Source organism: Cervus canadensis, chromosome 30 (assembly GCF_019320065.1).
Source record: "Cervus canadensis isolate Bull #8, Minnesota chromosome 30, ASM1932006v1, whole genome shotgun sequence".
Lineage (NCBI taxonomy): Eukaryota > Metazoa > Chordata > Mammalia > Artiodactyla > Cervidae > Cervus > Cervus canadensis.
The window spans coordinates 4,519,745-4,533,122 of NC_057415.1; positions in this window are offsets into that span (position 1 = coordinate 4,519,745).

Here is a 13,378-nt window from a genome sequence, read left to right on the forward strand (position 1 = left end):
ACAGGGAGCCCAGTCTGGTGCTCTGTGATAACCGCAAAGGGTGGGATGGGGGGAGGGGAGGGAAGCACAAGGGGGAGGCCATATATGTGTACTTGCAGCTGATTCGCATTGTTGTAGGGCAAAAACCAACACAATATTGTAAAAAACAAAGAACAAAAGAAATTGAATAAAACTGTCATAAACATCTGTGGACTGGTTTTTTTGAGGACATAGTTTTCAACTCCTTTGGGTTGAAAGAAATGTGATTATCAAATTATATGGTAAGATTATTTTAGTTTTGTAAAAAAACTGCCAAGATGTCTTTCAAAGGGGCTACCATTTTGCATTCCCATCACAAGCAAAAATCAGCATTAATTGTGTTTTGCAAAACCCTATTGAGTTTGGAATGCCTTAGGGCAAGGGGTTCTCAACCTCTGGAATCTAATGCCTGATGATCTGAGATGGAACTGATGTAATAAAAATAGAAATAAAGTGCACAAGAAATGTAATGCACTTCAGTTCAGTTCAGTCGCTCAGTCGTTTCTGACTCTTTGCAACCCCATGAACCACAGCACACCAGGCCTCCCTGTCCATCACCAACTCCCAGAGTCCACCCAAACCCATGTCCGTTGAGTTGGTGATGCCATCCAACCATCTCATCCTCTGTCGTCCCCTTCTCCTCCTGCCCTCAATCTTTCCCAGCATCGGGGTCTTTTCCAATGAGTCAGCTCTTCGCATCAGGTGGCCAAGGTACTGGAGTTTCAGCTTCAGCATCAGTCCTTTCAATGAACACCCAGGACTGATCTCCTTTAGGATGGGCTGGTTGGATCTCCTTGCTGTCCAAGGGACTCTCAGGAGTCTTCTCCAACACCACAGTGCAAAAACATCATTTCTTCGGCACTCAGCTTTCTCTATAGTCCAACTCTCACATCCATACATGACCACTGGAAAAACCATAGCCTTGACTAGACGGACCTTTTTGGCAAAGTAATGTCTCTGCTTTTTAATATGCTGTCTGGGTTGGTCATAACTTTCCTTCCAAGGAGTAAGCGTCTTTTAATTTCATGGCTGCAATCACCATCTGCAGTGATTTTGGAGCCCCCCAAAATAAAGTAGCCACTGTTTCCACTGTTTCCCCATCTATTTGCCATGAAGAGATGGGACCAGATGACATGATCTTAGTTTTCTGAATGTTGAGCTTTAAGTCAACTTTTTCACTCTCCTCTTTAACTTTCATTGAGAGGCTATTTAGTTCTTCACTTTCTGCCATAAAAAATAATGCACTTGAATCATCTCAAAACCATCCCCAACCCTGGTCTACAGAAGAATTGTCTTCTATGAAACTGGTCCTTGGAACTGCCAAAAGGTAACCCACTGCCTTAGGGGTTAATCAACACTGGATTCAAGGTGAAATGACAACCAGTCCTGTAAATTAGAGTGGAGGAAGGGGGTCTTCAAGAAGCTGGTAAATGTCATGTGTGAATTAAGGATTATATCTGTAAGGATGTCATCAATCAGTTCAATATCTCAGTCGTGTCCGACTCTTTGTGACCCCATGGACTGCAGTATGCCAGGCCTCCTTGTCCATCACTAACTCCCGGAGTTTACCCAAACTCATCTCCATTGAGTCGGTGATGCCATCCAACCATCTTATCCTCTGTTGTCCCCTTCTCCTCCCACTTTCAATCTTTCCCAGCATCAGGGTCTTTTCAAATGAGTCAGTTCTTTGCATGAGGTGGCCAGAGTAGTGGAGTTTCAGCTTCAACATCAATCCTTCCAATGAATATTCGGGACTGATTTCCTTTAGTATAGACTGGTTGAATCTGCTTGGAGTCCAAAGGAGTCTTCTCCAACACCACAGTTCAAAAGCATCATTTCTTCCGTGCTCAGCTTTCTTTGTAGTCCAACTCTCACATCCATACATGATTATTGGAAAAACCATAGCTTTTACTAGATGGACCTTTGTTGGCAAAGTAATGTCTCTGCTTTTTAATATGCTGTCTATTAAAGTTAACCATAACTTTTCTTCTAAGGAGCAAGCATCTTTTAATTTCATGGCTGCAGTCACCATCTGCAGTGATTTGGGAGCCCCAAAAAAGAAAGTCTCTCACTGTTTCCACTGTTTCCCCATCTATTTGCCTTGAAGTGATGGTACCAGATGTCATGATCTTAGTTTTCTGAATGTTGAGCTTTAAGCCAACTTTTTCACTCTCCTCTTTCACTTTCATCAAGAGGCTCTTTAGTTCTTCTTCACTTTCTGCCATAAGGGTGGTGTCATCTGCATATCTGAGGTTATTGATATTTCTCCTGGCAATCTTGATTCCAGCTTGTGCTTTCTCCAGCCCAGCATTTCTTATGATGTACTCTGCATATAAGTTAAATAAGCAGGGTGACAATATACGGCCTTGACATACTCCTTTTCCTATTTGGAACCAGTCTGTTGTTCCATGTCCAGTTCTAACTGTTGCTTCCTGACCTGCATACAGGTTTCTCAAGAGGCAGGTCAGGTGGTCTGGTATTCCCATCTCAGAATTTTCCACAGTTCATTGTGATCCACACAGTCAAAGGCTTTGGCATAGTCAATAAAGCAGAAGTAGATGTTTTTCTGGAACTCTCTTGCTTTTTTGATGATCCAGTGGATTTTGGCAATTTGATCTCTGGTTCCTCTGCCTTTTCTAAATCCAACTTGAACATCTGGAAGTTCACAGTTCATGTAAGGATGTCACAGATTAGAGCAAAAAAGTGAGAATTAATGTGGGAACACACTGTCTCCACGTGGATAGACCATGTTACATATGGATGGAATTCTATAGTACTAATAGTTCCTTCTCAGAACAATCTCTTTTTTTGCTGAATTTCTATTTCTGACCACAAGGTGGCATCTGATTTTCATTAATACACAAGACACATCTCATCTCTCACCCTTCAAACTGGAAAGCCATGTATGTCTCAGCTTCCGGACTCCAGGTACCAGAATTTTTTCAAATGGCAGCATTTACAAAGGATATTGCATTCCTGTGGGTTTCTATAGGAGTCTTGAACTAAATCTTTTGTATCTGTAAGCCAGATCTGTATCAAGTCATGCTTATGAATTTTTATTTTTTAAATTGATCACTGTGTTGAAGATACTTCATAGCCTGGGAATGTTTCCAACATGTCTCTTTACCTTACGCCCAATGGTGGAGACATGAATGATTTTGATACGTGCTTATTATATGCCACATGCTATTTTGTTTGGGAGTGAGAGAGTACAGAGAAGTTTTTACTCAGAGATGTAACTTGCAATATGGGTCTATCCAAAGGTACATGTATGAAACAACCCTGCAGGAAAAACTCTCAAGACAAATTGTCTAAGCTGAAGACCATTATGATGAGTAAGGTCTCTAGATCTGTGAGGTAAGTGATGAAGTGTGATAGGTTCGCCGTAGTGAGACCTGCACCTCTCACAGAATCTGCAGGAGTCATGACTCAGATGAAAACTGTGAACTCTGGGGCCACAAGTGTCTGCCTGCTAGGGTGCTCAGTCGTGTCTGACTCTCTGCAACCCCATGGGCACCGCTGTCCATGGGGATTCTCCAGGCAAGAACACAGGAATGGGTTGCCATGCCCTCCTCCAGGGGATCTTCCCAGCCCAGGGATGGAACACATCTCTTATGTTCCCTGCCCTGGCAGGTGCGTTCTTTACCACTAGCGCCGCCTGGGAAGCCCTTGGGGCCACGAGTCCTAGGTTCAAAGGCCAGCTTGCTATTGGTGGGCCCTTGCACAAGTCGCTATGATTGTGCTCTGTTATCTCTCTGTTATGTTAGGTGAGGATGATAACTAACAGCTTAAAAAGATTGTTGTAAATATCGAGTGAATAATATAAATGAAACCAACTGCTGGTGGGTGTTAGGGCCCTGGGTTTCTCCTCTATACAACCACGTACAAACATCTTGAACTGTGTGTACTAAGGATTTGGCTCAGAGGTATCATTCCTATGTTCCCTTGTGCAAAGCCATTGCATCTGTTAAGCACTGTAGATTCAGCACCTTAGGAGTGCCAGCTTTACAGAGAACAATTGGGAATGTTTGGAAAACAAAAAAAAATGTATTGATTTCTGAAAATGAAACCAAAGAATCAGCATCAATGGGCATTTAATTAAATATCTATAAAATATTCTCTTAACTTAAATGCTCCAATCTCGTATGTCGCCATGTAGAAATTATATTTAACATGGATGTGAGTAAATTAAATCCTTTTTGAGTTGCTGTGGAAGGAAGACTCAGGGTCACAGGAATAAAGAGTTCTAAACAGTCTCTACTCCCTGCGGCTGGCGCAGTCACGGAGTCCTCAAGGATGACCCAGGCTAGCAAGCCAGACGAGGCAGGGCTGGTCTGGGGGCCTTTATCAGTCCTCCTGTTACCCTCCCTCAATGTCTAGATCAGATAACATAGGATGAGCCTGACGGAGGATGGAGAATGGATTGGAAAAAGGGTTCGGTGGATTCTTTCTCACTCATGGATACTTCTTGGCTTCTCAGTCATAAGGCAATTAACAATTTAGTTTTGACTTATGCTTTATTTTGAAAACCTAGCAGTATCCATCGATCCTTTCTATTTGCAGTGAGAGCCCCAGAAAAATAAAAGCTCTTGGTATATGTTGGCAATATGAGAGGACATTCATGCTATAGTCTGTTTCTTCTTATTTACTAAATGCATGTTTTATTGAAGAATATCTAGGCTTCCCTGGTGGCTCAGTGGTAAGGGATCCACCTGCTGGAGACACGGGTTTGATCCCTGGTCCAGGAGGATCCCACCTGCCATGAGGTAGCTAAGCCCATGCGCCACAACTACTGAGCCCATGCTCTAGAGCCCATGCTCCACAACAAGAGAAGCCACAGCAATGAGAAGCCCACACACTGCAACTGAAGAGTAACCCATGCTTGCTGTAACTAGAGGAAAGCTCTTGAAGCAGAAAAGACCCAGCACAGCCAGAAATAGATTAATTAGTTTAAAAAAGGAATATCTTCCCCTTGGGTTGAGTTATGCACTGCTTTCTCCTTCTGTAAAGGCAGGGAGTGCTGGATGGAGCTGAGAGATAAGCAGAAGCATCTGTGTACCATAGGAAGAGGAGGAAATGCTTCGTCAGGAGCTTGGAGCTCCCAGGAATGGCTTTAATATCCAGCAATTGAGTTCAAGCTTATGCCTCCCAGAATCACTGCATTAAAGCATCGGCAATTTAACCTGCAGGTGATGCAGGTTCAGTCCCTGGATCAGGAAGATCCCCTGGAGAAGCAAATGGCAACCCACTCCAGTTTTCTTGGCATACTGTAGCCTGTCCGTGGGAACACAGAAAAGTTGGACACACCTTAGCGACTGAACAACGACAATTTCAGGAACCCAAGAGAGTGACTACTAGGCTGCTCACCAGACAAAAATCCCACTATATGCCAATAAGGGTTTATTTGCCAGAGAAATTGGCATGTGTGTGTGTGTGTGTGTCTGTGTATGTGTGCGTGGCAGGAGGGGTGGATTAGCTTCTTTGCAAAAGGAGACCAGTGTGTAGAAGCCACACTGGTTTGCTTTACAGAGAGAAGATGTTTATACACTTAGACATCTTTATGCTCTGCGGTTGATAACAGTGAGATTTGTATCCATTATTTTTCCAGGAAGTTATTGAGCAAAGCAAGAAACACGATCCTAGGAGGCGCTAAGGCACAGCTATCTGTGATTTTTTGAAAGACTACAGAACCTGAAAGCTGGCTCAGGAAAGTGAGGCCTGAGGAACTGTGACCAGGATGTGCAAACGAAGAGCCGGGCACCTGAGCTAACTGCGGAGAAGAGCAGCTGGGACACGGTGCACGGGGCTTACCGGCTTTGTTGAACAGGTGTCATGTCTGTCATACATCACTAAGCACCAGGCTGATACAAAGGCAACTTCCTCCTTCTTGTGTTGCTCCTGTTTGCCCTTGACATCACGACTGGCAGGGTGAGAGGAGAGAGATGGCCATAATTCAGCTGAACAGGCCTCAGGACCCAGTGATCTTTAGCTAAGGTCACAGACTAAGGAAGGGCAAATCCTGGTGCAACCAGGCACCTGAGCCCTGCCTCCCAGTGTCCTCCATACTAAGTCAGAGGATGTGGGTGTCTCCAGGGGCTGATCCCAGGGACTTGAACTGCCTAAGAGTGTTCTCACTTTTTCTTCCAGTTGGGTTGGAAAGGCTGTGAGAATAACTTACTTACCCTGCCCTTGGTTAGAACTGCAGGAGAAAAAAAGAATATGCTGGAGGATCATCAGAGTTGCAGAGTCACTTCACTTTATAAGTGATGGTGATGATGGAGTTCAAAACTCTGGTTTACATAGATAACATCAAGTATCAGGTGCACTAAGGTTATTTCACAAAAAGATGTACACTAAGATTCTTTTTAAAAGCAAGCTGCTTTGGTAAATTGTTAAATACTGAAATATGCAAGAGTCCCATTTGTACTCAGCTTTTAGAAATATGGATGTTGACTTAAGGAAGGGATATGTGAAAGTGAAGAAATTAACAGACTGATGAATTTTTAAAAATTGTTTATAGATTTACATTGAGAATAATGAACTTGTTTGGTGTTCAGTTTTGAGTTTTGAGAAATGCATGGAGTCATGTCACCCTCACGATCAAGGTACAGAGTAATTCTATCATTCCCACAAACCTTCTTGTGCTTCCCTTTCATAGTCAATTTTTTCCACCAACCCTAAACCTTGACAAACTGCTCCACCACTATACTTTTGAGTTTTGCAGAAGGTCATATAAACTGTAGAACATTGTCTGTTGCATGGATGCACCTCAGCTTGTTTATCCATTCACCAATTGAAGGACATTTGAATTGTTTCTAGTTTGGTGATTGTGAATAAAACTGCTCTAAACATATGCATACAAATTTTTGTATAAACATAAATTTTTATTTCTCTAAGGTAAATATTTAGGAATGGGATTGTTGAGTTATATGGTAAGTGTATGTTTATCTTTATAAGAAGAATAGCTTTCTTTCTGCCAAATAGCTCTCTAAAATGGCTATATTATTTGCATTCTTACCAGCAATGTATGAGAATTCCAGTGGCACTAACCAATATAAAATAATTTTTGTTCTTACTGATCAGACATATTTTCAAGAATTGAAGACAAGAAAAATAGATTTTTATTCCAAGCTTTAGAATTTCTGTTGTTCTTCATCTTTCCTCCTTCCTGGAGTTCTAGGTTTTCCTTTGGTATCATTTCCTTTCAGCCTCAAGACCTTCCTTTAGCATTTCTTTTAGAACAGATTCTCTGGCAATGAATTCCTACTTTTTCTTAACCTGAAAATGTCTACTTTGCCTTGAGGAGCATATTCAGTGGGTTTAAAGTCTGGGTTGACAACTCTTTCAGCATGTTACAGGTGGCTGTTCCCTTGTCTTCTAGCCTCTATGGATCTTGATAAAAAATCTTCAGTCATTTGACTAATGTCTCATGTACGTAATGTGTCATTTTTGTCTGACTGTGTTCAAGATGTTTCTATTCCTATATGTTTTCCATCAATTTAGTTATGATGTTTTGGTTTTCACTGAGTTTGTCTTGCTTGGGATTCACTGATATTTCTGACTATGTAAATCTATCTTTCACAAAATTTGGAGTTTTTACTCTTATTTCATCAAATATCATTTCTGTACCAATAGCTCTCTTCTCCTTTTGGGACTTAAAGACAGCAATGTTAAACATCTAGCATCATATCACAAGCCCCTGAAGCTCAATTTATTTGTTTGTTTTAAAATTTGTTTTTCCTCTCTTCTTCACATTGGAAAAGCCACTATTGATCTACCCCCACATTCACTTTTTCATTTTTCATCTTCACTCTACTACTGAACTCAGGCACTGAATTCTTTATTTCAGATATAGTTTTTAGTTCTACATATTCAAGCTTTGCTTTTTAAGTTTTCTTTTCTTTGATGAGAATGTCTATCTTTATATTGTCAAAAGTATATACCTGTATCTCATGGAGTATGTTTATAATACTTCCTTAAAGTCTTTGTCTGATCATTCCAACATCTAGGTATTGCCAGAGCTGGCATCTGATAATTGCCTCTTCTTGAGAAGTGGCCACCTTTTCCTGGTTGCTGGCATGCTCAGTAATTTTAGATTGTATCCTGAACACATTGAATATTATGTAGTGAAAATCCAAGTCCCATGAAAATCCTTTGGAGAATGTTTATTCTTTTTATTCTTTTGTTTTTTTTAAGATTTTTTGATGTGGACCATTTTTAAAGTCTTTATTGAATTTGTTATAATATTGCTTCTGTTCTTAAGTTCTGGTGTTTGGCCCCAAGGCATGTGGGATTTTAGCTCTCCAACCAGGAATTGAACCCACACCCTCTGCATTAGAAGACAAAGTCTTAAACAACAGGATCACCAGGGAAGTCCCAATATTCTTTTTAAAAATTATTTATTTAGAATGCACTGGGTCTTTGTTGCTGGGCTTGGGCTCTCTCTGGTTGCAGCGCATGAGCTTCTCCTTGCAGGGGCTTCTCTTGTTGCAGAGCGCAGGCTCTGGGCGCACAAGTTTCAGTAGTTACAGCTTAGGGGCTCAGTGGCTGTGGGGCCTGGGCTTAGCTTTTCCCTTGGCATGTAGAATCTGCCCCAACCAGGGATCAAACCCATTACCCCTGCATTGGCAGGTGAATTCTTAATGATTGGACCATTGGGAAAGTGCCCAAGATTCTTTCTAAAGGAGACAAAACTATCACTCTTAAAAAACATCATGTAAACATAATGGTTTAGCTATTAATGCAAGAAAAGCAGCTAACAAGCCAACAGAATAAGGAATGAATGAATTAAAATATGAAGTTGTCCCCAAAGCACCAAGACTTAAAAGCCAGATCAATGTAACAATATAGAGAGCCCACAGATAAACCCAAGTATGAAAATAAAGGCAAAAATCACATACCAGGAGATAAAGGAAGAATCAGTCAGTTAAAACTGCTAGGCTACTTGGAAATTTTCATTTAAAAAGGAAAAAATTAAATTATATCCCTACCTCACACTCTGCATGGTATGCCAAAAATATTCAAATGATTAAATAATTCAATATAAAAGATGAAAGTGAAAAATAACCTTTAAAATCAAGGATTATTTTCTGCAAAAATTGAAAATATAAAGCAAAAGATGAATAGAGTTGACTACATGAAAAATTTTAATATATGTATTAAAAACATACAAGATTGTTAGGGGTAAATGGGAACTCTGTTACTTTTGCAACTTTTATGTAAACCTAAATAAGTCACAAAAAATGTCGCCCATATACACATACTCAGACACACAATATCTATCATAATTATGAATCTATATATCCTTTTCCACTTTGGGAAATTTATTTTCCAAATATACTTGCACATGTACAATGTAACCACTGTGACAAATCCCTGGTTCAGTTCTTGTCAAGTTATTTGCAACAGCAAAATATTGTATACAGCCTATGTAGCAATCACAAGGAACGGGATTTCCCTGTGTCTAGTGGTTACTACTCTGAGCTCTGATGCAACGGGCTTGGATTTGACCCCTGGCTGGGGAACTAAGATCCTACATGCCATGTATCACAGTCAAAAAGAAAGGAATTGTAAGGAACTACTTTAAAAATGATGCAATGAAATGCCATCCATCTATTTAAATAATAAGAAAACTTCTGATATGGAAGAGTGTCAAAGAACACCATTTTTTAAGTTAAAAAACACAGAGAAATAAAAAAAATGTGAAGAAAAACCCTCAAGCAAGGCAAAGTTTTATGTTACTTGGGGTGTGAAAGACGAGGTGAGAAAAATCTATTGATATTGCTTATCTGTTCAAAAAGAAACTCTAGAAGAAGAACCTGCCATTAGAGCCATGCTCTGTCTGTCTTTAATGCTGGGTGTTGTTTTGGAGTATTTTTCTGGGTAGAGGGTTGCTTCTAGATGCACTAGAGCTTATATTTCAATTTAATTAATTAAAATGAATGCTGCATCTACATGGTACAGACATTAAAGACATAACTTTTCAGTGTGAACACTAATAACAGGATGGTGCTAGGATATTGACATCAATTGGACAATGAAGGACAGGAGTGGGAAGGTGACATTTTATGGAAATAACTGAAGTAAAAAGCAATGGCTCTAATGGCAGATTCTCAAACATCTGGCATGGGCACATGTGGAAGAAATGTTATTTTTAAGTCCTGGGACTTCCCCTTAGTCCACAGAATCTCTGATCACACCAACACCCATTTGCTCCACCTTCCTGAAGGTTCTACTTTCACTTCTGCATCAGGCGAGTTATCTCAGATGCCATCAGAAGCAGAAACTCCAGAAGTGGTGAAATTCTCCAAGGCTTGCTGATGAGCAGTCCCACCCCGAGCCAGCCATCTACTTCTCCTAAGAAACCATTTAAGACAGGAGCAGTCCTCTGGGATTCCAGCTGTCCAGATGTGAATTGCGGTCCTCGTAAACTCAGTATCGAGTCACATACACACACCTGTGCTTCCCAAGAAACACTGTCTGGTGTTGAGTGTGTGTTGTTGTTCAGCCACTAAGTCATGTCTAACCCTTTGCCACCCCATGGACTGTAGCCCTCCAGTCTCCTCTGTCCACGGAGTTCTCCAGGCGAGAATACTGGAGTGGGTTACCATTTCCTTCTCGAGGGGATTTTCCTGACCCAGGGATTGAACCCACGTCTCCTGCACTGGCAGGTGGATTCTTTACCAATGAGCCACCATGAAGACCTACAACACTTTCTAGGTTGCATGTGTGCGGTAGAGTTCTCATATTTGCAACAAAGCAGTATTTCTTTGACGGAATCTTCTCCTCAAAACTGGATAATCCAACCTCTCATATCCTTCTTGGGTCCTTTGGAGTTTCTGGGTTGCATACGGGCTCAGGAATGTCTATCTGGATTTGCCCATCTTGTCCTCATTTTTGTTGTCTCTGAGAATTCCATCCCCAGAATCCTGCGGTGCCGCTGGGTCTCTGGATCACAAGGACCTAGAAGTGGCTTTGGGTTCCCGTGACTTTGTTACCCTTTCATTCTGTGCTCCAACAGGAGAAGGCAAAGTGTGGAATCTGCCTTCTACCTTTACAACCTTGAACTTCGGGCACCGCAAAGCTCTGTGATCCGTGTGAGCAACTGGGACCCTGAGCAACCCCAGGCTTCCAGCATCAATGCAGACCTTGGTCTATTTAAAACTGCCCACCCCAGGACTTCCCTGGTATTCCAGCGGTTAGGACTTGATCTTCCAATGCAGGGAATGTGGGTTCGATCCCTGGTAGGGGAACTATGATCCTACATATTGTGGGGCAAGTAAGCCCACCCGCCGCAACTACAGAGAAGTTCACACACTGCAATGAAGAGCCTCATGCCACAACTAAGACCCAACACAGTCAATGAATGAATTAATTAAAAAACTACCCATCCCCCATCATTAGCCATTTCTCCTAGACAGTGCTAGGATCCTCATCTCAACACACCCCACCCTGATGATTTTCATTTTTGTCCATCTGCCTGCCAGTTGAGTCAAAGGGAAGCCTTTATTTTTTATTTTTTCATTTTTATTGGAGGCTAGTTGATTGACAGTGCTGTGTTAGTTGCAGGTGTATAGCAAAGTGAATACATATACTTATCTCTGCTCTTTTTTTAGACTCTTTTCCATGTAGGCCATTACAGAGTATTGGGTAGAGTCCCCTCTGCTCTACGATAGGTCCTTATTAGTCACCCAGAAGTGATGAAGTGCAGAAGTGTGCATACGTCTGCCCCAACCTCCTAGTTTATCCCTCCCCTCCCTTACCCCTGGTAACCACAAGTTTGTTTTCCACATCTGTGACTCTATTTCTGTTTTGTAGATAAGTTCATTTGTTTAAGGTTCCACATACAAGAAATATTGAATAATATTTGTCTTTCTCTCTGACTTACTTCACTCAGTATGACATATCTCTAGCTCCACCCATATTGTTGCAAATGGCATTATTTTGTTCTCTTTATGGCTGAGTAATATTCCATTGTATATAGGTAGCACATCTTCTTTATCCATCCCTCTAGAAGCTTTAAGAATCTTGCTCCTGAGGGCTGGGAGCCAGGCTCAGAGGTCATTGACCTGCTTTCCATGGGTATCTCAACATCACCGATTTGCAGTGAAAACCTTCCCTCTGGGTCTCCATAACACACACACACTCACATCTGCAGCAGTTGTATACTTACAGAACTTGCAAAAATGCAAATAGCTTCTAATAGCATTTAGATACATTAATGGGTGCCATCACCGATGCTTGGAATGTTTTTCTTGTTTTTTCCTCCTTATTGCTTATCTCTAGATTCAGGGCTGAACCCAGACGTGGGGCTGCCCAGAGCAGACCTGTTAATTGATATCCTGTTACACTATTGTTCTTTAAATGTTTCTTTAACGTTTACATTTATGGAGAGGCTGATGGCTGCCTATGAGATCAGAGGAGAGAAATGCCAGAGGTGCCTCAGCTTCTTTTAACATCTTTAATGACAACAATTCTGCTCTTCTCAAAAACCTAACCTCATCTGGCCCTGCCTTCTCAGGAGGAAAATATGGCTATGTCTTGCTGTCTGGGGGCTTTCCAGGAGCTCAAGTGGTAAGAACACACCTGCCAATTCGAGAGATGTAAGAGACGCTGGTTCCATCCCTGGGTGGGGAAGATGGCCTGCAGGAGGGCATGGCAACCCACTCCAGTATTCTTGTCCGGAGAATCCCTTGGACAGAGGAGCCTGGCGGGCTACAGTCCATGGGGCCGCAAAGAGCTGGACAGGACTGAGTGACTTAGCGTGCACGCAGACAAAAGTGGCCTCAGACTGACCCTGAGTCCACTCAGTTTTACAGGAGCACCCTTGGTAAATTGTGTGCAAGCCACTCGGCTTCCTCTCTGGGGATGCTCAGCTTTTGAGGAGCAGCTGCAGCCCCGGCCCTGTGTTCACACTTGAAAAACCTGCCATGTGCTCTGTGTTCAGTAGCTCAGGAAATCCACCTGCCAAACATGGGATGGACTTGGAATTAACTAATATTTTCTGCAGTGGAATCTCCTGGCATAATCTGTAATATCACTATAATCATCTTAAAAATGTCTCTGCTCTCTGCCTTTTCAAATCATACTTATCCTTTGAGCCACAACTAAAACCCACTTTAAATAAATATATCGAGCATCTGCTACGTGTTAATTACTGGCTGGACCCTGGGGAAAGGTAGTTTTGCGAGAGCTGCCATCCCTGACCTCAGACATAGAGACAGGGAGGGAAGGCCATAAATGAGTACATAAGTAATTAGAATTCAAGGTTTTAGAATATAAGAATTATATACACAGGGTGACCTAATCTGGATATTTTTTTCTTTTTTCTGGCAGCACCGTAGGGGATAAGGATCTTAGC